The sequence below is a fragment of the Oncorhynchus gorbuscha genome, linkage group LG25 (genome assembly GCF_021184085.1).
Source record: "Oncorhynchus gorbuscha isolate QuinsamMale2020 ecotype Even-year linkage group LG25, OgorEven_v1.0, whole genome shotgun sequence".
Classification (NCBI taxonomy): domain Eukaryota; kingdom Metazoa; phylum Chordata; class Actinopteri; order Salmoniformes; family Salmonidae; genus Oncorhynchus; species Oncorhynchus gorbuscha.
The window spans coordinates 4,221,328-4,246,187 of NC_060197.1; the positions used below are offsets into that span (position 1 = coordinate 4,221,328).

Below are 24,860 nucleotides of genomic sequence, written 5' to 3' on the forward strand. Positions count from 1 at the left end.
GCATTTTAGTATTATGTATGTGTATATTTTAAATCAGTGTAGATTGTTATTCTGGGGTATGAATGTTTAATATATAATATATATATATATATATAATGTTTATATGTGTATGTGTGTATATGTTTGTGTGTGTATATGTGTGTATGTGCATGCATACATATACATACATATATATTTTTATATATTCATTTTTTTGTATGTGTGTGTGTGTGTGTGTGTGTGTGTGTGTGTGTGTGTGTGTGTGTGTGTGTGTGTGTGTGTGTGTGTGTGTGTGTGTGTGTGTGTGTGTGTGTGTGTGTGTGTGTGTGTGTGTGTGTGTGTGTGTGTGTGTGTGTGTGTGTATATACAGTATATATATATATATATATAAAAAACGTTTTTATTTTTATTTTTTTTAAATCTTAAAAAGGAAAAAAAAATATATATATATTTTTTCGTTTCTTTTTTGATTGAGGGGTACGTTTAATTTAGCAAAATTCTTGTTCTGATCTCCTGGCCCACAATATGTAAAGGTAGTGCTGTCTATGTCGGTTGCGGATGGTTTATGTTTAGACCGGCATTGCTTAGCAATATAATCTTGTGATGCTATATATTGCTTATCTCAGGCATTGACCCAGGGTGATGCTTAAGTGCGCAATATGTTTAAGTTGCAACTTATTATGTTTAGGTTTATTAGATGCTAATTGAACAATTTATTCGCGGGAGCCTCCTGAGTTCATATGTTAGTAGAAGTTCTAGGATAGTGAGAGGTGAACGTATAGTTGGGATTTTATTTTTGTTTTACCTCTTGTTCGAGGTCACGCTGTGCTTTTTTGGCATCGGCCAGACAATGTTGATTATTTTGATTTCTCAATTTTTTTTCTCTCGTATTTGTAAGTGTTGGGGAAATTACGGGAACAGGTTGGGAAGTAAAGATGCTTGCAGGGGGGAGGGGTTGGTTGGATACTGGTCGGGTGTAGGTGCTACATATGCTGATCATGATAGTTTGGTGCACTTTCTTACCTTTTTATCGAGTTACATGTTATGCAGGCCACCATAGGAACTACAAACGAGAGGAGGGCGGGGCTTACATTCACTTCCTGGAATGTCAAGGGTTTAAACGAACCAATTAAGAGAGGCAAGGTCCTAGTCCACTTGAAAGCACTATCGTCGGATATTAGATTTTTGCAAGAAACCCATCTGAAAAATAACACTCATAGCAGACTTAATTGTAGGTGGGTGGGGCAAGTGTATCACTTCTCTGCCAAAACGAGAGACACAGCGATTCTGGTATGGAAAGGAATTCCTTTTCTACATAAAACCACTATTGCGGATAAAGAGGGTCGTTATGTGATTGTAATAGGAGAAATCCACTCTACTTCAGTAACTCTACTAAATATCTATGGGCCAAACTTTGATAACCCCTCTTTTTTCAAAAGAGTCCTTGCCCTGATTCCAGATATCTCCCATACTAACCTGGTCATTGGAGGGGACCTTAACTGTGTGCTAGACCAATATTTGGATAGATCCTCTACCTGGCGAACCCCTACCTCCTATTCAAGTGAATTCTTGAATACCTACATAAAAAATTAGAACTTATTTGATATATGGAGGATCCCTAACCCTACGGGTAGGGAATACTCCTTTTACTCTCATGTTCACAATGTTTACACTCGAATTGACTACTTTTTGGTTGATGCTAAACTACTCCCCTATACCTGTAATGTGAGGTATCATGATATTATAATCTCGGACCACAGTCCACTCACCTTCTCCCTGAGATTGGGTGACATTGTACCAAACGAGATGGTCTGGAGGTTGAATCCTCAGCTCCTCACAGAACCAACATTCTGTGAACATTTTAAAGACCAATGCCATTTTTCTTTGATACCAATGACAACACAGAGACTTCCCCAGCATTATTGTGGGAAACACTGAAGGCTTATCTAAGAGGCTGTATCATCTCCTTTCAGGCTGCCAGGAGTAGGCAAAACAGAGGAAAACTGGGAGAACTGGAGGGACAAATTCACTTACTGGATAGGGAGAATGCTAGCCATCCATCTATGGAGAAACATAAAAAATGACCTCTTTTAACCTGTTAAGTCGACCCTCTACTTTTTCGAACATTCTGTTAAAAATCGCGCAACATTTCAGCTCCCTGCTACTCATGCCAGGAATATAGTATATGCATATTATTAGTATGTGTGGATAGCAAACACTCTGACGTTTCTAAAACTGGTTAAATCACGGCTGTGACTTTAACAGAGCGTGAGTTTCATCGAATAGCGCAGGAAAACCTGATCACTGAAAATAGAAATAAATATCCTTGCGCTTACTTCCAGGAATTGTTCAAAGTGAACCGAATTACATGAGACCGAGGTTTCAGCGCCTACAGCTACCACACGTTGTCTAGAGTCTTGTCATTTGATTCGCAATTGATTCTTGGTCTAACCGGTTCAAGGGAACTCCTTCCCTCCGTTCTCCGACCGGATGTTTTGGTCGAGCTCTCTCGGCCATGTTTTTTTCCAGACGACACCTATAGAAGTTACATCGCCTCCTGATGAATTTTATCGCTTATTAACGTGTACTAATACCTAAAGTTGCATTACAAAAGTATTTCGAAGTGTTTTGTGAAAGTTTATCGTCGACTTTTTGAATTTTAAAAAATGACGTTACGTTATGAAACGCTCTTTTTTTCGTTTATCATACAGTCTACATAGAACGATATCTAGGCTATAAATGGACCGATTTAATCGAAAAAAAGACCCAATAATGATTATGGGACATCTAGGAGTGCCAACAAAGAAGATGGTCAAAGGTAATGAATGTTTTATATTTTATTGTGCGGTTTGTGTAGCGCCGAATATGCTAATTATTTTGTTTACGTCCCCTGCGGGTCTTTTGTGGTGTTACTTGCTATCAGATAATAGCTTCTCATGCTTTCGCCGAAAAGCATTTTAAAAATCTGACTTGTTGCCTGGATTCACAACGAGTGTAGCTTTAATTCAATATCCTGCATGTGTATTTTAATGAACGTTTGAGTTTTAACTAATACTATTAGCATTTAGCGTAGCGCATTTGCATTTCCAGAGCTCTAGATGGGACGCCTGCGTGCCAGGTAGGAGCAAGTGTTTAAACTAGAATATAATCAGATTCTCTCAGGTAAATTGCTAAATCTTTTTTCTATGCCAAGCAAAAAATATTTTGAGTTTGGTGACAAACCACACAAATGACTTGCCAGACAACTTTCAAAAAAGTGACCGAATGATTCACAAAGTTAAATCTGCATCTGGGGAATTACTCTCTTCCCCCAAAGACATCAATGACAGATTCTGTCAGTTTTACGAGACTCTATATACATCTAAAGCAGATCCTAACCCCTTAATTATGCAAAACTCTTTGGAGGACTGTAATCTCCTGAACCAGGAAGATTCTAACTTCCTGAATAAGGAAATATCTCTTGAAGAAATTTGAGAAACAATTACATCTCTAAAGAGTGGCAAGACCCCGGGCCCAGATGGATACCCTGGTGAATTCTATAAAACATTCAACAACATGCTCTCTCCCTACATGCACAAAATGTTGGTTCAGGCCAATGAGGATGGAGCTCTCCCTTCTACTTTGGATGAAGCGTTCATTACAGTTATACATAAGAAGGGTAAAGATCTAGAAGAGGTAGGGTCATACAGACCAATATCTCACCTTAATACAGACCAAAAGATTTTAGCAAAAACTCTGGCTAACAGGCTTAGCACTTTAATTGGCAAATTGGTCCATTCGGACCAGACCGGCTTTGTCCCTAACAGAAACTCATTCTTCAATCTCAGGCGCCTCTTCAACATTATGAGGTTACCCAACGTGGACCTTGCCGTTATATCTCTTGACGCCGAAAAGGTCTTTGACCAAGTTGAGTGGCCCTATCTATTCAAGGTCCTACAGAAATGTAATATTGGAGATGAGTTCATACATTGGATCCGGCTTTTATATAGGAACCCCTGTGCGAGAATACTCACTAACCAATCATTGTCGCAATACACGGCTATAATACTAAAGATACTCTAAATAAGATCTCCCTATACGCAGATGACATCCTCCTCTATGTAACAGAACCCCAAGCTAGTATTCCAGCTATTCTTGATGTGATCAATTTGTTTGGTACCTTCTCAGGATACAGAATAAATTGGAACAAGAGTGAATTAATGCCCATACGGTTGCAAAACACCTCGTGGCTAGAACATCTCCCAGTTAAGTTATCTTCAGAAAAATTTACCAACCTAGTAGTTACCAAACAATACTCTCTACTATTTAAAGAGAATTTCCCCTCTCTAATGCAATAACTCAAGGCAAAGATACCATTTTGGAGAACCCTCCCAATTGCTCTGCTCGGAAGAATTAATGCCATTAAAATGGTCTTCCTCCCACAACTGCTCCCAGTATTCATACCTAAATCCTTTCATAAACAACTGGACTCAATTATCAATCATTTCATCTGGGATTATACGACACACAGGATAGGTAAAAAAACACCTCTGTAAATCCAAGATGGAAGGAGGATTGTCTCTCCCAAATGTTATATTTTATTACTGGGCCGCTAACCTCCGCGTTGTTACGTTTCTGCTGGATGACGCACTTCCTTCATCCAGCTGGCTTAGTATGGAGCTTGAGGAGTGTCACCCCTTCTCTATTGGCGCTGTGATTTTGTCGCCTGTCAATCTGGAGATGTCACTTTGTTGTAACAATCCTATTATACAAAGCACAGTCCGAATCTGGAAGCAAATTAAAGTCCACTTTGAGTTAAGACCAATGTCATTCATGCTCCCTGTCGCCAGGAATCCCTCCTTTGCCTCCCTCTAACCTCGATAACACCTTTGAGCGATGGGGAGAGCTGGGGATAAGTACCATAGGGGATTTATATATAGACGGGACCTTTGCTTCCTTTGAGTTGCTGAGGGAAACTTAAAATCTTCCCAGAAGTAATTTCTTCAGATACCTACAAATTAGAGACGACATTAGAAAACACCTCCCAACATTTGTGAATGCTAAACCTTCCATGTTTGACGGATGCATAAAAATATGCCCCACCTCAGATAAACTGATATCGCTTCTATATGATGCTTTTCAATCTGTTAGCACACCTTCTACTGATGCCATTAAGGCAAAATGGGAGGAAGAACTAGTGACTGACATTTCGGTGGCAAACTGGGAAGAGAGCTTGGAGTATATCCACACATGCTCCATTAATTCCAGACATCGTCTCATACAATTCAAGGTATTACACAGATTACACTATTCCAAAACTAAACTGCATAGGATATTTCCTGATACATGTGTGATAAATGTCAGGCCACGCAGGGTACACTACTCCACTGCTTTGCACTATGCTCTAGCTTGCATGGTTATTGGTGTGGCATTTTTGGGATCCTCTCTGAAGTTTTGGAGACTTCATTAGACCCAGTCCCGCTTCTGATAATCCTGGGAGTGTCTGAGTCCCTAAATGGATTAACCAACCCCCAAAAACAACTCATGTCTTACAGTCTCATTTCGGCAAAAAAAATTATCTTGTTGTTTTGGAAAAGGCGGGAAGCGCCCTCTACCAAATTATGGCTCAGTGAATTGGCAAACACTGTACACTTAGAAAGAATTAGATATATTCTGAACAATAAATGATCAACATTGATCAAATCTGGCAGCCTTTCCTCTCCTACTTGAACGAGTCGGCGCTGTGAATTTGTACTTATTAACGCACCCTCAGTTGTAATATTTTAATCTACCTTTGGGCAGCATGTGCTGGCCCTGTCACCTGAGCAGTTGGGGGGGTATAAGGGGGGATAAGGGGGGATAAAGGTGGGGAATAAGTGGGGGGGTGACATCTACCCTCTTTCCTTCTACATGTCCTTGTTCTGTATGTCGTGTTTTGTATTATTTGTTTTGTACCCAGAACTCTGGGTCTTGTTGTTCCTGTCTGCTCTTTTATGTTTAGATACGAATTGTATACCTGTCTTGTATATCTAAACACCATTCTTGAGTGTGTTCAATAAAAAATATTTGAAACAGAAAAATGTCATTTCTTTTCAATTTTTATTTCACCTTTATTTAACCAGGAAGGCCAGTTGAGAACAAGTTCTCATTTACAACTACGACCTGGCCAAGATAAAGCAAAGCAGTGCGACAAAAACAACAACACAGAGTTTTGAAAACTCTTTACCAGCCGCTACATAAAAACACTCCTGGCACTCTACCTTAAGTGGAGAATGAATGTAACACCTGCTTATGAACCGAACCGCAGGCTGCGAAAGAACACGAGGTATTAAAATAAGGAATAAAAAAGACAAAAGTTATTAGATGAGACATAAGCCTTGTGCCTATGGTTGTGTTTTGTACACTGTCATCCCAGAGCAGATTCAAATATGATATCGTGTTCTGTTTATGGGACACGGGTGTGTGCATTACAACGCATTCTGCCAGACAATATCCTACTCTGCCTGTTATGAGTAATCACACTGAAACAAGAAGGCAGTGAAGAACTCACAAAGCCCCTCAGAGATGAAATGGCACCCTTGAGGCGTGACAGGAGTGATGGAGGTCATTTTCTCTTCAATGCGGATAACGTAACGAGTCCATATGTAGAACTGGTGGGCTACCAGATCATTTCTCTTCACATTGTCCAACGTTACATTGTCCAAATGATTTGTCCCCTGGTGAAAATGTGCTTAATGATCTTTGTTTCTGTGGCTATAATTCATTCATTAGTCTAATAGGAAAAGTCGTTAGTTTGATCAGACACATGTAAAGGAAAGTACACTCTGGTGAGAGCTGATCATGTGGAACGGGTTGGAGGAATTTGCATCACTGTCAGAAGTTCTTATTCCGTTGTTTAATGAAGGTATTTCTGGCTCCTCAGGGATCCATCCTGACAATGACAGTCACATGATGACGATACTGGAAATTCAGAAAGATTATACGACATGACATTGCCGGCGCCAATTTTGCTGATGATAATATTAGAAACCATTCAAGGTCTTACATTGGTGTTTTGCACATCCTCGCTATTTTGAACACAAGCTATATTTCTCAACATCTGGTTAATACCTGATGCAGATTGCTAGCTGACTAAACATACAAGTGAGGCAGCTTGTAAAGTAGCGATATGGCGATGAAAGACATAAGGAGGCAGCTTCTGCTGAGTTCCAACAAAGTTGAGTTCTTCTTCTCTGTCTGTGGTGCAAGCTGTATCTGTCCCGGTTGGAGAGTCATCTGTGTGTCAGTGAGAATGCCCATCAGGGCTGTGAAGTGTGGTCTTTGGTTCTCCATGGATCCTGTCTGGCTGTGGCTGCTGTCTTTGTCCATACTCCATCACCTTAATCTTCCCTCATAAATTACCCTGCCCTCTTGGGAGGGGGCTTTGATTTAATAAAGCTGCCTGCCTGTCCCAACAGACAGTCATCGCTGATTTACTCTAGACCTGGCTGGTACATCGCTGTGTGTGTGTGTTTATATATATATATACATATATGTGTGTGTGTGTGTGTGTGTGTGTGTGTGTGTGTGTGTGTGTGTGTGTGTGTGTGTGTGTGTGTGTGTGTGTGTGTGTGTGTGTGTGTGTGTGTGTGTGTGTGTGTGTGTGTGTGTGTGTGTGTGTGTGTGTGTGTGTGTGTGTGTGTACAGGAGGGTCAACAATCAAAGTGTGTACAATTATGTGACTGAGTGGGTTTGTGAGGTCAGAGCTGGTGTCCTTGTGTTGGGTGTTGAACATAATGATCTGAACTACTGTAGTAGGTTAGAGGTCATCTGATGGTTGAGGCAAGGTTTAGATTGTAGCCTATCAATTGTACATACTCTATTACACTTTGTAGCTGAGAATAAGCAACTCAAGATTGAACTGAATCTACTAGGGTTTAGCTGCAAAACATCTGAAACTAATTACAATCTAGACTTTACCCCCCTGTGATTTCAGTGGTAAACAGAAGCCTTCGCGGTAAACAGTAAATTCAATTGTTTCTGATTAGGCAGAATTAAGATATTATAAAAGTAAGCATATGCTATCACTACCATCAATGCCTGAAATGTATGGTGTCAATTTAATCTGTTAGTTTAAGTTACCCCATTCAACTTTGTAAAAAAGCTGCAGATAGCAGCGTATAACGGACAAGCAGATATAATGGAGAAACTACACCCTACCCCTTTACTCTCTCAGAATCACCTTTATAAATATGTCAGCTGCTCCTCTCTCCCCCCTGCCGGTAGGTAGAGTACAGGTGGTGAGGCAGGAAGGCCCAGAGGGCTCTAAGAGGATGCCTGCCATCATGAGAGGATGCCTGCCATCATCACCCCTCCTGGGTCAGTACAGCTCCAGAAGGGCCAGGGGAGCTGCGGTGCTGCGCTGGCTATAAGACGTCTTAATGAGGCCCTCTGTCTCTCTGACATGCCTCTACGGCGTCCTGACTGGGTGACAGAACCATTTATCTGGGAAATCTCTCAGCTCAGCCCTCCTTGAAGAGAGGGGTGCAGACTGCAGATAGGTGCGGAGCATGCTCACACAGTATAGCAGACCTCCATGGGTGTCTAAATAGGATGTTTCCATATGCACTGGCTTACTGTGAGTTAATGTTGCGCAACAGCTTGCTATGACATTGTGCAGAGAACGATAAACTCAAGAAAGATGGTTATATGCAGCAAATAGTATACATGAAGTTATACTTCAAATTGTCTCAGGTATAAGCAAGCAAATGGTTTCATCGCTATTCTACCTTGGGGGTGCATTGGACCCCCTGGGTAGAATAGTTTGCATCATGAACTACGGGGGATTTAATCTATTTATTGTCACTCCCTGATCTGTTTCACCTGTCTTTGTGATTGTCTCCACCCCCCTCCAGGTGTTTCCCATCTTCCCCATTATCCCCTGTGTATTTATACCTGTGTTCTCTATTTGTCGCTGGCCAGTTCGTCTTGTTTGTCATGTCAACCAGCGTGTGTTGTATCAGCTCCTGCTTTTCACCAGTCTCTCTTTTCTCGTCCTTGTTTTGACCCTTGCCTGTCCTGACCCTGAGCCCGCCCACCTGACCACTCTGCCTGCCCCTGACCCTAAGCCTGCCTGCCGTCCTGTACCTTTGCCCCACCTCTGGATTACCGACCTCTGCCTGACCTGTACCTTTGCCCCTGTTGCTGTAATAAACATTGTTACTTCAACTCGGTCTGCTTCTGGGTCTTACCTTTATCCTGATAATTCATATTATGTTTTTAGAGTCATCGCAATTTCCCCTCATGCAATCCCTGGTGAAATTGATGTTTTATGTCCAAAGACTCTAGCATTTCCATTTGATACCCCTTAGAGACTAGTATAATTCTAATTTTACAGAAAAACATATTTGCACCACTATCAAACTGTTAAGTGCTTTGAAAATACCCTATAGCTAGAATAACCCATTAAACAGGCCTGCCAGTGTTTCCATTTTGAAATACTCAGGAGTGAAAGCCCATAATGCAATGTTCTAGCATTCGGTGTCCCTCTGCGCCAATTGTCAGGGCCCGGGTTCCAAGTATGGGCTGCTGCTCTATCATGGTTCAGGAGTATGACGAGGCTTGACTCTCAGGGTTCTGGGGCTGTTATAGATCTTAGGGTCTATTCTAAAATGTTCGTCAATGAGAATCACCTCTTAGCTGACGTCTTAACCAGCTCTCCCTGTTGTCTACTTTGTGCCTTCCTACCAGCTGTAGTGCGTGTCTCTGCTCACTGCCTTCTATAACGTCTTGATTATACCATTTTGAAAAGCTGTTCGTCAATCAGCCTCTGCTGGTGTGTGACAATAGGCTACATCTCTGGAATGCAGAGCTCTCACTACTCTCTATTCCACATCTCTGTATATTTGTTAAAATGATTGATATCTTTGTGTTTACTTGAATTGTTATTCTCTGACTGCCTTCCCTAGATATTGATCAACCTCAAATGCTCTCAGCAACCTTTCATCCGTCACAGATGAGTTGCTTGCAGTTGTCTAAGAAAGTGGTGCATGCTATTTTACAGGAACATACCGTACACATGTGTTTTGGTGTTTTTCTCCATGGGTGAATATGTCTGCAGCAGCTTGTTTATTCCGACGTACCGGCTCAGACACCGGGGGCTGGAGTTGACCGTCTTCAGACAACACATCTTCTCGGCTGCTCCCTGTATGAATATCAATGCGACTGAATCAACGAGATTGATTAGAGGGGTCTGTTGTTTAACTCCAGGGCCGAGCACTCCAGTTATTAGTTTGTTTACTTAGCTATTAGCATTGCTTTCTGTTTTTCTCTCCCACTCAGTATGTCCCAGTATATTCCTGCTTTGTGTTAACTGCTCTCATTAAGGAGAACGAGGAGAATGAGGAGGCGGAAGGCCTTTCCCCTCACGACGCCAGCGAGGTGATTTAGAGAATGACAATGCAAAAATTATAGTAGTTGACCCTGGTGCAGGTAGAGCCCGCGGCTGGCACTTGTTGTCCTAGACCTTGTCACTCATAGAGTTGTCATACCTGTGACTAATATAGGTTCAGATGAAGCTGGCCAAGTGAGCAGTCCCTACACGGATTGTCATGTTTTGTCTTAGATTGTCTTGTCATTTTGCTTTTCCCTCTGTTCGTTTTCCCCCTGCTGGTCTTTTTAGGTTCGTTCCCCTTTTTCTCTCTCTCTTCCTCTCTCTCTTCTCTCTATCGTTCCGTTCCTGCTCCCAGCTGTTCCTATTCCCCTAATCAATCATTTAGTCTTCCCACACCTGTTCCCTATCTTTTTCCCTGATTAGAGTCCCTATTTCTCCCCTTGTTTTCCGTTTCTGCCCTGTCGGATCCTTGTCTATTGTTCACCGTGCTGTGTCTGTGTATCGCCCTGTCGTGTCGTGTTTCCCTCAGATGCTGCGTGGTGAGCAGGTGTCTGAGTCTGCTACGTTCAAGTGCCTTCCCGAGGCAACCTGCAGTTCTTGATCGAGTCTCCAGTCTGTTCTCGTCATTACGAGTGGAATTATGTCTTATGATTGTAGATTTACTTTACTGGATTAAAGACTCTGTTTTCGCCAAGTCGCTTTTGGGTCCTCATTCACCTGCATGACACGGATAGCATGAATTGTGGTATTCCATGTTTTCCTGACTGACTACATCAACTCTTTTTTTGTGTTATTAATTTAGCATGCGGGAGGAAGATTATGTTGAAACAGGTGTTGATCTTGCATTGTGCTCTTTGGAAAATGCATTGTGTTCTATTTTGGACTTCTAATATTCTTGATATGATTTCCAGGTTCTTCTCTCATCAACTGAACAACAACGAATTTGGCTCTGTACTTGGAGATGACTGGCAATCATCAAGCATGACATCCATACAGAAACTAGCGTAATGGACTGAAGGATTCATTTATGCTAATATTGGAAGACATTGACAAGAGGGGTGATTGCTTATTAAATCTTCCTCTGGAACTAGCGTATATAATTGTACACAGTCATGAAACCTCCACTCAACCAGTCTTCTATTGCAACTTTTCAATCAAACGCTTCCCTCTTGTACATTTCTCATGTAATCTGTTTATGAGGCAATTTCAGATTTGTGCGTAAACAGCCCAACAACTGCACAATTAGCTGAATGTGAGATGAATATCAATGAGATTCTGTTGCCACCCCCCTCGCTGCTGTCTGACTACAAAAACAGCCAGTTGGAGAATGGACCCCCCCATGTTAATGGCTAAAGGAAGCAGGCAGTGAATACTACAGGCTAGTAAACCGGCCCGATAATGACATTCAGAGGTCAGGGGATTTGTTTTTTCCCCCCACATATTATCTAAAACCTGATAAGCAGGTCTGTTCACTCTGTGCTCTCGGACAAAACCATGCAGCCTCTGCATATTTATTCAACCTCATCCCATCCCCCTAGAAATCCCTGCTATTGAAAAGTGGGCTTTTACAGTGTTCATCATCCTTTGGAGGAAAGCAGTCTATTCTGCTGAGCTCTGACTTTACACTGGGATAAAAATATTTCTGCCTAAAGTTCAGGGGAGAGCCTGGGAGAGAATGGTGCGAGGGTTAGCCAGCCACGGGAGGGCTAATAAGAAGTGAATCAATATTACATCCGTGTCATAAAGGTTAGCTCACACATTATGGCCAACTACTTTCTTTCACCATCCAGCACAGTGAGGTTTGATTGATTTGATTTGATCAGGTTAATCTTGATGGCAATGCTGGACCTTCCTTTCAAACCTACCAGTATTAAATCTATGTAAATCAGACCTAAACATCTGAAGGCTGTGAGAAATAGGAACGGTGCGTGTGGAGCGCTGTATGAACTCATCATCAGGCAGTAGAGTGAATCAACGGTGGCACTCCCAGAGGTTTAGTAGCTGATGGGAAAAGAACGGAGGAGGGGTTTTCTCTGAGATAATAGAATTACATTCACAACTAGAAAAGGATTCCGGCGAGGAGTCCTTTTAAGATTACATTTCCCTCTGCAAGGGGAATAGCAGGGGATATTCCTGGAAAAGCAGGCGAGGATATCTGGGTGAAACAAAGGTTACAGGATGGAGAGGACGTCTTCTCTCTCAACTCTGATGTAATACTATCTGAGGTCAGAGGTTACTGCAGTGACAGAGATTTAGACTATTCTGTTCCCTTTGAAGTTTACACGATGCAATTCTCCTAGCTTTCATGTGAACTCCTGGCAGGAACATATAGGAATATACAGCTTTTTGTGTGAATGAATGCATTGTTTATGCTGTCGATTTGTACTCTGTGAGAACATGTACAGTTTGTATATTTGACGTTGCAATTGCTGCAATACCGATGGCATCTCAATGGCTCTTTCAGATATTGCTATTTTGCGTTGTTTGGTTCTGTATCCATCGAGAATTGGTTTGTGTTTAATGGATACAATGCTTATTTTAAAATTGACTTTATTGTTTTCAAATTTCCTGCCATAGTAAACGCAAATGCTGTTGTGTACGAGAGAAAAGATGGGAATAACTACCGAACCTAGTAAATCCCGTCCCAAACATCAGTGACACTCCCACGGGCCCAGACCAGGATATTGGGTTGTCATCTACAGTCAACAATGCACGGGGATGGATTATCAGAAAACAAAAGGAACAAGTATGTTTAGTATTCAGAAGGTCTGGTCACAATCTGCCAAATGGCAAAAACAAGTCCTCTCCCCATCTCGGCCCTATCTTCAGGCCCATTCCTTCAGCATTTATTATTTCACTGTTTTCCACTGTAATGTTGATCTTGCCCGTGCAGAATAGCCCTCTGCTGTCATGTCCATGTGGGAGAATTGAATTCTTCGGTGAGTGGTGAAGAGGATGTTACGCTCCTGCACGGCACTGATAACTTTCTGCATTTGACCACGTATTGTGTCGAGCCGAGTGGCTCCTGAAAGCAAAAGTACTGTAAGTTGCTTCTTCCCGAAAGGACGCTAAATAGATTCACACTCTTACATCCGTAAAAAGTTTAGAGTTGAAATGTGGACAAATGTTTTGAAAAGGAAATAGAGGAGATTGAAATAGGGCAGACATGAGATATGAATGCGACTTGATCTTTACATTTTCATATTTTGTTGCCATATTTTGGTACTCTTCAAGGAAATAACAACAATTTCACACACGCTTTCCGTACATTTTTTGATTAAAAATTCATAATGAAATCGGAATGTATAGTGCATTACCTATCCATTGTGATCAAGGTTGGAAGGCGTGTTTCAAATAGTCAGTAGTTTATTTCTGACTCTGATGGCTTTCTCACTAATTAGTCAAGCCTCGACATGAAAACCTGTCAACTGGATGGTACCCAGGTCTGCTGCTTCTACAAATGACAAGCGAGAAAGTTCTGGAAATGCTCCATTGACATCCAGGTGATTTTTTGCCTCTGTCTCGCTATTTATTTCCATCTCTCACTCTCTTAGCTGGCAGTCCTATCTACAAAGTCATATTTTTCTCCAAATGCCACTTTCAGGGCAAAAATAGTAGCTTAATAATCATGAACTCTGTCATCTGAGTAGATCTACATGTAGGTGTAGGTGGGGTTTTGACCCCAAAAGTGTCAAATACCACTATTGGAACTGGCCAAAACAGGCAGCTTAGACACCATTTCCATGCAGCAAGTCACCCCTCCCAAACTCTCTCCATTCCGCAGCCATTTTCCAGAGCGATTTCGGAGTATAATAGCACTCACAAATCATCCGCTGGGCAGTGGAGTCTGGGAAATTGATGTCCCTTCATTTCAAAACAATGGAGGTGCCTTATGAGGGGGCTCATGATGTCATAACTTCAGGAGCTGACAGACTGGGCAGGGAGAGGGAACGTGGCCCGTGGACAGGCGCAGGGCCAATGGAACCCTAGGCAGGTACGACTCAATCAATCCCTGCACTGGGGAGACGCGGGGCTGTGGTCCAAGTAGCCAGAGACATGCTCAATCACATCTCCTCACAGTGAACAAATTGACAGCCTTTACTCTGGGTATCATCCCCTCCTAATCCCCCCAGTCTGCCAGCCTCTCTTTCTCTCCTTCCCAATCGAACATGCACAGAAACAGGTCATTCAAAGTATAATCTAAGACCATGTACCTCATCATTCTGGCAGACACCGCCTGCACAATGCCTCATTGGGTCAACCGGGCAAAGCATTGAGATCAAAAGTATTCAAAGTTTTTCAAAGTTGCATGATAAACTGAAGACAAAAAGAGAGAGAGAGCGATATGTGTTGTCGCAGAAGTTCATTTTTTATACGTCTCTCAGTCCACCAATATACAGTCAGGCAGGCTAATATCAGTTTAAAGAGTTTAAAAAGGATTAAAGAGCTGCTGGGGGTTGTGTGAGAGACATTGAGTAATAAATAATTCATGCAGGCCAGTGGAGGAAGTCGATAAATCTCCAGTTTTTGAGTCCTGCATGCAATTTAGAGGGCCGGGCACTGATTTAAACCCATAGATGAGACGAATAAAACCATCATTTCTAAGGGGAAATTCAAATCATCAACCCTATCCATCAAACCCCTTCTGTGTGCTTTTGATGAATGTTGCTCCCCTGTGGGTTTATATGAGAGCAAGGGTTACCACACCTTCAGAAGAAAATATTAAAAAGACACTTACATACTGGATTACTCCCAACCAAGGGTGAATTGGAAGTGGATTGACTTGGCTGGGCTCCTGGCTACACACCTGGTCTCATACATACATATGGAACGCGACTGCGTTTTTGAACGAGTCGCCCCACGGTAGTAGAACCTTTTCACACCGGAGGCACTGTGTCCTGCCTCACCAAATCCAACCATCACTTCAAAGAGACAGGACAACGGTGATCTTTGCATGACGGATGGGGCTTTCCTGGCTCTAAGCACTGGGGAATGAGTCGCTATGAGTATCTGGGTCTCGCACACCATGGCCTTCCAACAGTCACGAATAACACAGACACTAGAACGTCACCCAATCAGCATGGAACCAGCCCCCACCCCCGTTCAATGTAAGATGGATGCCTGGTCTGGTTTGTGGAGATCATAACAAGGCTGGCAGGATACGCATCCGGGGGAATGTGAGGAGACGGTGTGTGGAGTGATGACGTGCTTTTCCCTGTGCTGTCACCGAGGCTGTGGCATGGATGGCTGCTTTACAGACTCTGAGCCGGGGACTGATGGCAGAACGTGAAGAAAACAGACGGGGGGGGGGGTCTCTGTCTGCTTACGTTCGTCAGCGAGGGTCACTGTCACGACGAATCCTCTGATGTAAATGAGGCTAACCGCACCGTCTGGAGACACACACACACACCTCTCTTTCTCAGAGCAGAGCACAACTCCAGGGCTGTCAGACAGGGTTGTGAGGTTAAGGGAGGTTGGCACAGCAGAGCAGGAGCAGAGCAGGCCGACTGTCAATGCTGTTGACAGCAAGACGGACGGACCAATACTTGAGGGAGCAACAGGCCCACTTTCCCTGTTTTATTAACACACTGTCCTGTCAGGGATGGATGTCTCCCAAATGCATCCTAACCCTCCTTCATCATCCTTCATGACCTGCTATCATTCACCTTAATTTCTTAAGACATCAGTATACACTCATACACATCCTATCATAAACACCCCCCCCCCCCCCCCCACTCCCCCTCCTCTAAACCCTAACAGTAAGCTTTTCCCCCCGTTCAGGCCTCCAGATCCATATATGAGAAGTTATTGGGCCAGGCCGGCTGGAGGTAACACAGTCATTTCTCACCACTCTGTGCCTCGGAGGAGAGTCGGTGATCCCAGTCAACATTAACATCAGCTTTCTGGAGCAGGGCCTCCATTAAGAACCAGCTGCATTGGAAAAGCCCATCACTGCGCTAAGGCGAGAAGCAGAGCTAGAGAGAACACACAAGGGGAGGGAGATGGAGACAGACAGGAAATATGAGGCGACTGTGGGGAGAGGAGAGGGAGAATAATGAACTGAAACAGAGGAGGAAGGAGGTCAGGTTGCGATGGAAAGGAGAACAACTGAACCAATAAATCACAAGTTAATAGATCACTGGAATGACGTCCCCTAGGGATCTCTTTTCAGAGCCACGAAATTACACAGCTTAATTCTCAATTAACTCAGTATAAGAATCCGGGTCCTTCTGGATTAATTCCAAGGTATGTGATGCCTGATGTGATGGCAGACATAATGATTCTATCCAGCCTATTTCAAATATTTTTGCTTACAGGTTGATACACTGGGAGACAGGAGGCCATATTGGTTTGGATCTATGGAGACGTATTCCAAATGAATCAGGTATAAATCAACTAGGAAGGCTGAATAAGTGGTACTACTCTGGAGACCTTTCCATCATAAGTGGTTGATCCTCCAAGTCTAAACCACTGTCATCCTGTTCACACAGATGAAAATGTCAGTCATTGTTTACATGTTTTTTTTCTTCTCATTCATGCCACCTAGACTTAATGCTCTCTCCTGACATTATCGCTGCTAGGGAGTTTAAGTGCAGTTCATCATTCCACTGCCCAAAACTGTGAAAGCTGTCACGCCTCCAGACTTCAGTCAATAGGCAAGACCATGGTGAGTCACCACTGGCTCGCAGAAATGTTCTCTCACCATGCACATAATAATGAGAAGGATCTGAGTGACCTTAAAGGCAAAATGAGGCAGTTTGGTCGACAACGCCACTCAGCCAACACCAGCCAATTCAGAACCAATGTCTGTGGATTAAAGATGATATCTACATTGAATGCACATATGTTTAGTCTGATGGAATAAAGCAGAGCAGATTTCTCATTCAACCTTTTTCGGCATGTATTCATCTCTATACAAGCCTATTGTTATATATCCAAAGACATTCTGTTATTTACAGAAGAAAGTAGTTACTCTTTGGCAACCAATCCCTCCCTTTTCCCTGTAGTTCTGTTTAACTGCAACAAAGACAGCATTACAGCCTGCTGTTTATACTCACAACAGGACGTGCTTGTTGAAACGAGCTGCGGGCTTTTCTGACTGGTAAAAAAAAATTGGATTTTGTCTGTACCTACCGCCACCTCAGGACGTAGGTCAATACGTCACAGGCACATTCATCACACGGCATCTGGTCTGATATATCTATGGCCATGTTGCCACCATCCTGACTTATGAGATAGACCAGTAAGACAATACCCAAATACCTTCCACCTCCACGTTCACGGAACACGGTGAAGCAGAGAGAATAGTGTCTCCTGCATTCTAACAGCTCCCAATTATCTCTTGTCTCTGAGTCGAAGCCCCTCTGATTTTGTCCTTGGAATTATTATTTTTTTTTATCGCTCGCTTGCCTGTTCATTGTTCTCTACTCGTCTTTGTTCCGGCTGGTCTGACAAGCCCAGAGTTTTTCTCTGGTTGTGCTTCTTGTTCTTTTTCTTTAGCGTCCTGCCTCCTTTCTTGGATGGTTCCCGGAGAGGTCTGTCAGAGGGTGTGAATTCAGAGAATCTATCCCCCGAGTGTGTTTGTGTTACACGGACACACTGTATTCTCTGGGCCCCCTCGGCAACCTTGTCTCTGTCAACTCAAAGTAACAGCATATCAGACGGGCCCGTTCAGTTTGACACGGCCAGCTGACTCAACGGGGGAGTCCAAAGATAATAACGGACATAATAAATCCTTTCATAAACCCACAGGACTCGCATATAAATACCACATAGAATCATCGGGGGGACGGCCGTGCACAGTTCCTAAAACGCACACAAATGGCTGAAATACACTCTTTCTCCATGGCATTTATTCCAAATGTCAATTCAGCCACCTGGAAAGGGTTTTGTCCACAATGGTTTGTTCATGAATGTCGGGTCGAGTCATGGATCTGTGTGCAGTAGGGCTATAGGCCAAATGGCTGGTTGTTTCTCTCACTGACAGCCTGAGGTTGAGAAAGTTAGCTAGATATCTAGGTATTGGATGATCCGGACATGTTGTGCTTCTGGCTTATGGAAATGTCTCTGAAATATCATATGTCTGGAGTCGTCCTGGTCTTGTTTTGATAGTGGAAGTATGTCATGACCCTGTTTCCTCTTTGTCCCAGTCACTCTTCCTCCTTGGGATATATCTACATCCTCCAGTGATTTCCCTCCACTGTCCCCCCGGGCACAGCTAGACACACATCTTTGCTCTTTCTGAGAAATAACAAGGAAATAACAGACATCTACGAAATGCCATCCAATACTAACAAGGCAGCGGTATTTACAACCGTTATCTGGCCTTTGTCTTGCGTTTACGTATAGTTAGACAGAATGGACAGCAGCAGTAAATCTAACCAGCTGAGCACATAAAAGAACTGGGTTTTACTACACAACATAGTGGATAAAGAAACAAAAGGTAATAATAATAATAATATAATAAAGGTGAGATGAGTTATACCTGAAGCTACAGTATAAACAGGTCTGCACTCACAAATGTACAAGAATTAACGGAGGCACTGCTGAATCTGTAACCTCAAATGATCATTGCCTGCATTAGTATCGCTCGGTTTTAACACGTGTTCAACATGATGGGCCAGTAACCGAAAGGTTGCTGGATTGAATCCCAGAGAAGAAAAAAAATGAGGAAAGACACATTTCAATTGAATGCATTCAGTTGTACAACTGACTAGGTATCCCCCTTTTCCTTTCCCTTTCTGCTCCTTAAATTAGCCAGCGTCTTGGACAGGAGCATTTTTCTCTGCTATGATTCCATCATTATCTTCAGAGCCTGTGTTTAGCTGGTGAGAGCGTGTGGGCCTGTACAAAATGGAGCTTTTGTGTGAAGCAGTAGTCTCTCTACTACTCTAATTGAAGTTTCATTTTCGCAGATTGCCTTTTTTTCTCCTCTGACACTGGGATAGGAGAAGCACAATTGCTTTGTAAAATTGCATATGCAATTTACAGACTTGCTTCTTTGGCACATTCTGCAGTTCTGAACATTCACCAAAAGAATGATAGTATTTATGTTGCAAGAGGCTCGCAACAGGACTAAATGCTGTAATTTCGTGCCAATTCCTTTCAATGGTACGTTTTGGCAGTATCTACTGAACAGAGAATGAAATAAAGCCTTCTAGTTTGACGAGAGTGGGGGGCATTTAGGGTTCCTTAATGGTCGGAGGACAGGACCAGGGCAAAGGTGACATAGAACAACAGAGGTTTACAATAAGGATTTGTAATTAAGATGTTAAGGCCTTTTAAGAGTACAATTGAATTTAAAGTGTGAGAATGACCTTTAAAACCATGTTAGTCCTTTACATAGGGGCTGAAAACACTTAGTTGTTGAAAGTGAATGGCTGAGGATGGGAAAACAACAGATTCACTAGGGCAGGGGAAATGCAGAATTAATTCAAGAAATACACGATTAACCTATCACCTTGGTAGACATGTCAACCTTTGGGGGGAGCCCAGTATCCAGGAGAAAGAGGGCATCATTATAAGGTACATTCTTTGAAAAAAGGTTTCCAAAAGGGTTCTTCAGCTGTCCCGATTGGAGAACCCTTTTTGGTTCCAGGTAGAACCCTTTTTGGTTCCAGGCAGAACTCTTTTGGGTTCCATGTAGAGCCCTCTGTGGAAAAGGTTTTACATGGAACACAAAAAGGTTCTACCTGGAACAAAAAAGGGTTCTTCAAAGGGTTCTCTTATGGGGACAGCCGAAGAACTGTTTTAGGTTCTAGATAGCACCTTTTTTCCAAAGTGTGTAGATGAGAAACAGGAAATAGAGATGATGACGGTGATCCAGGTGGTGAATGAAGAGAAAAGGATGGGCATAGGAGTTTGTGTGTGTGTGTGTGCGTATGTGTGCCAGTGTGCTGTGTGACCATGAGTTTATGTGCGTGTGTATCTGTACGGCTTCCTGGAGTGTGAATGTCAAATGTTTGAGATGCTATCTTTCTTTCTGACATAACACAAACCCATTCAGACAGTCTCACTGGTCCTGTTAGTGGCTGTGAATGATTAAAGACCCAGTCCTGTCAGACTCTGCCTGAAAGAGCTCAAACTCACCAGGACTGTAGGGAGACATTTTTTCAGCCTCGTATCATCGTCCCTCTTCCTGTCTAATTGCTCGTTAGTGTTCATGACCCGAAAGGGGAGAAATTGACACAAGGCTCTCTCACAAACATTCACACAGTCAGCAGCAGCAACAGCAGTAGCACTGTAGTGGGAAACATCCCTCTAGAGTCCAGTATATTCTGTCTGGGCAGAGTTGGTAACAATAACAGCCAGATGAGCCAGGCTGGCTGTATCATTCTCTACCTACTGAGTCTAGAACGGGGATTGGGAAAACGAATCACCCCTTAACACTTTCCTCTCTTGGACTCATTCTCTGTGTCCCTCACCATCAAATGCAACTCCAATAGCCAACCTGTGTGTGAGAGGTCAGAGGGCAGGGAGGGAAAACCATCTCTCCATGTCTTCTGTCTTCTTCCAATCCCACATCATGGAGGAATTAGATCTGGCTGCAAAATTACAATGTCACTGCTCTGCCATGGTTCCAACGGGAGCGGGGACTGCTGAATGTTTTATGGAGCCAATAATAATGGAGCTAGAAGAGCAGGGCCGGATTTATCCGGTGCCGAGGCTTAGTGCAATTAAGCACCGGGCATGGCAGCCGGAATTATTACTGGATGAGTGGCAGGACTTAGGAACACCTGAGGCTTCCTCAGCTGTGTCTGAGAACCGAAAACAGGCAGAGAAATATCTTGTGATATCGATGGTACTACTTAGTAGTACTACTATTACTTTATTATTCATTTATTTATTGCATTTTACCCCCTTTTCTCCCCAATTTCATGGTATCCAATTGTTTAGTAGCTACTATCTTATCTCATCACTACAACTCCCGTACGGGCTCGGGAGAGACGAAGGTTGAAAGTCATGCGTCCTCCGAAACACAACCCAACCAAGCCGCACTGCTTCTTAACACAGCGCGCATCCAACCCGGAAGCCAGCCGCACCAATGTGTCGGAGGAAACACCGTGCACCTGGCAACCTTGGTTAGCGCGCACCTTAACCACTGCGCCACCCGGGAGCCCCGTACTACTATTACTAAGCAGTCTTGGTTCTCTGTTATGATACAACAAAGGATTCGGCACTGTTTACAGACAGCAGAGGGGAAGCTCTTTCTTCCATCTCTGAGCTGTGTCCCAACAATAGCTGATAGGCTAGCTGCTAGCCCAAGGGTAATGCAGTGAACCCTCTTGATTAGAATGGAACAGTGTCACGGTGCACCTCAAAGACACTGCAACCTTTTAGATGCCTAGGCTAATTCAGAGGGAGGAGACCAGGAAAGAGAGTTAGAGAGAGATGCAGCATGGATGATTCATTACAATGATATCAACGGATCTTCAATTTTCTCCGGCCATGATTAAAGCATGTTGACGTTTATTGGGATGAATCCTGTCCTGGAGAGTTATGTTTAAAATCCGATTGTATGACTTTGTGGCTGTGCCAGCTAGTGACTACCCTGCAGAGCTTCCTCCAGTACATAAGCTTTTACATAAGTCATCCCAATAAATGCCAACCTGCATGATTTAATGTATTCAGGTCTCCCCCTGTGGGACACTAAACAGATCACCTAGAACCAATTTTGAAGAGTAATGGCTTCTGATGTATTCTATCAAACTTTTACACTACAATCATCACTGGGTTCATCTGAGGTAGTGTAATTCACCACCGTATAGACTAGAGAGCCCTGAAATACTAAACGGCAAGCTTGGTTTTTACAACCAATTACCGGGTCACTACATCTCTTCAGCATTTTTTATGAAATATGCTGACACAATGCACAGAAGAAGAAGATAAACACACGACATACCGCTTAGTTCAACAACCTCCAATAGACTTTGTAGGAAATGCAATGACACTATTTTATTTGATCCATACTTCACAGTGCTAGACAAAGATCTGGAGGAGCATCACTCAGTGCTGTGGAGTTCCTCCGGTACACCCCATATAAGTTCTGACTCCTTCAACGTCAGATAAATAACCCATCATCTGCTCCAGGTGTAATGACTGCTGTTATGACAGCACAATTCAGCTGGATTTTACGCGCTGTGGCTGGTTTGATTGTCCAAATTTTTCAATGTTCCTTGAGCTGAATCGCAGGCTTGCGAGAACCCTATTGTTACAGTATATAGGCTACAGAGTTGTATCAGGAAATCATATAACGTGCAACGTAAGTACTCATTTGGAGCGGAGATGGGCATGCTGTATCTCAACACATCTCCGTGTTCTGAGTGATGGTTACTAGCATGGTCAATGTAGCTGCTCAAGAAACCGTCTAGAGAGGACTTGCTAAACATCCTTACCACTCCATTGTGCTCAGTACGCTAGAGTGGAAGGTTTGCACATGCTCTTATTCCATTCTCCCATTTTAGCCTAATTACATCCTCTTCCTTAACAAGCCTCCATCGCTGGTGCCTCAGCTTATCCATACAAAGCTAAAATAAAATTTTAATTGCATACGAATAAAATTTAAAAAGTGTGATTTGACACCAGCAGCTCAGCGTAGATGTGGCAGCCTGCTGTGGTTGAAAGCGTGATAATCAGGCATTCCTTTCAACTGGTGCCATCTCTCAGCTCCACTGATGTGCACCGCACCACTGCTCGATCAAACTGCTCGATCACCACCACAACACTGCTCGATCAAACTGCTCGATCACCACCACAACACTGCTCGATCAAACTGCTCGATCACCACCACAACACTGCTCGATCAAACTGCTCGATCACCACCACACCACTGCTCGATCACCACCGCACCACTGCTCGATCACCACCGCACCACTGCTCAATCAAACTGCTCGATCACCACCGCACCACTGCTCGATCACCACCGCACCACTGCTCGATCACCACCGCACCACTGCTCAATCAAACTGCTCGATCACCACCGCACCACTGCTCGATCACCACCGCACCACTGCTCGATCACCACCGCACCACTGCTCGATCACCACCGCACCACTGCTCAATCAAACTGCTCGATCACCACCGCACCACTGCTCGATCACCACCGCACCACTGCTCGATCACCACCGCACCACTGCTCGATCACCACCGCACCACTGCTCGATCACCACCGCACCACTGCTCAATCAAACTGCTCGATCACCACCGCACCACTGCTCGATCACCACCGCACCACTGCTCGATCACCACCGCACCACTGCTCGATCACCACCGCACCACTGCTCAATCAAACTGCTCGATCACCACCACAACACTGCTCGATCAAACTGCTCGATCACCACCGCACCACTGCTCGATCACCACCGCACCACTGCTCGATCAAACTGCTCGATCACCATCGCACCACTGCTCGATCACCACCGCACCACTGCTCAATCACCACCGCACCACTGCTCAATCAAACTGCTCGATCACCACCACAACACTGCTCGATCAAACTGCTCGATCACCATCGCACCACTGCTCGATCACCACCGCACCACTGCTCGATCACCACCGCACCACTGCTCGATCACCACCGCACCACTGCTCGATCACCACCGCACCACTGCTCGATCACCACCGCACCACTGCTCGATCACCACCGCACCACTGCTCGATCACCACCGCATTGCTCGATCACCACCGCTGGGTTACTGCCCTAAAGGCCTATGTCCGTTGAATCAAACACACAATCGTCTAAGTGTAAACTTAAAAAAATACACCTTTGCTCCTCGCTGCTATATCAAATGCACCCCTGGTGCCAGCCTCTCGAACTTTCCATTAGAGCCTGGGTTCATTTAAAAGTGAGCATACATGGTGCGCACATGGTGGGAATGTATAGGCAAAGCTAGGAGCGCATTATGTGTTAAGTGTTAACTTTGCAATTGTATTCAACAAGTGAGTAATTATCATGCCTGTTCTGCTCCCACCCTCAGCGGGGAAACATCTTGTTTTCAGGGATACAGTATTTTCAACTTATCTTCCTTTCCTCCTGAAAACAGGATGTGGCGACCCCGCTCAGGTGTTTAGTTTACGCCTGCTACCTTAAGTTACTTTGCTCCTAAACAGCTGCTCTTTCAAGTGAGGCAGGGAACCTGTGTGACTTCCAGAGCCATTCAAGTGGCCCCTCTCAAGCAGACACTTGATGCTCTCCTAACAGACCACAACTCTATCTCTCAAGCAGACACTTGCTGCTCTCCTAACAGACCACAACTATATCTCTCAAGCAGACACTTACTGCTCTCCTAACAGACCACAACTCTATCTCTCAAGCAGACACGTGCTGCTCTCCTAACAGACCACAACTCTATCTCTCAAGCAGACACTTGCTGCTCTCCTAACAGACCACAACTCTATCTCTCAAGCAGACACTTGCTGCTCTCCTAACAGACCACAACTCTATCTCTCAAGCAGACACTTGCTGCTCTTCTAACAGACCACAACTCTATCTCTCAAGCAGACACTTGCTGCTCTCCTGACAGACCACAAC

General features: G+C 43.8%; 1 protein-coding gene across 3 annotated transcripts in view; it reads right to left on the minus strand.

The window, feature by feature from the left end:
• LOC124014212 (muscarinic acetylcholine receptor M2-like) overlaps positions 1-24,860 on the minus strand; it is a 105,244-nt gene that overhangs the window by 76,314 nt on the left and 4,070 nt on the right. The window contains exon 1 of one of the 3 annotated variants that reach the window (XM_046328984.1): positions 10,009-10,130. The exons of the other annotated variants lie outside the window; for them this stretch is intronic. The gene's annotated coding sequence lies outside the window, so the exon portion shown is untranslated. Of the gene's footprint in view, positions 1-10,008; positions 10,131-24,860 lie in introns of those variants that run through there. 3 annotated transcript variants of the gene reach the window in all.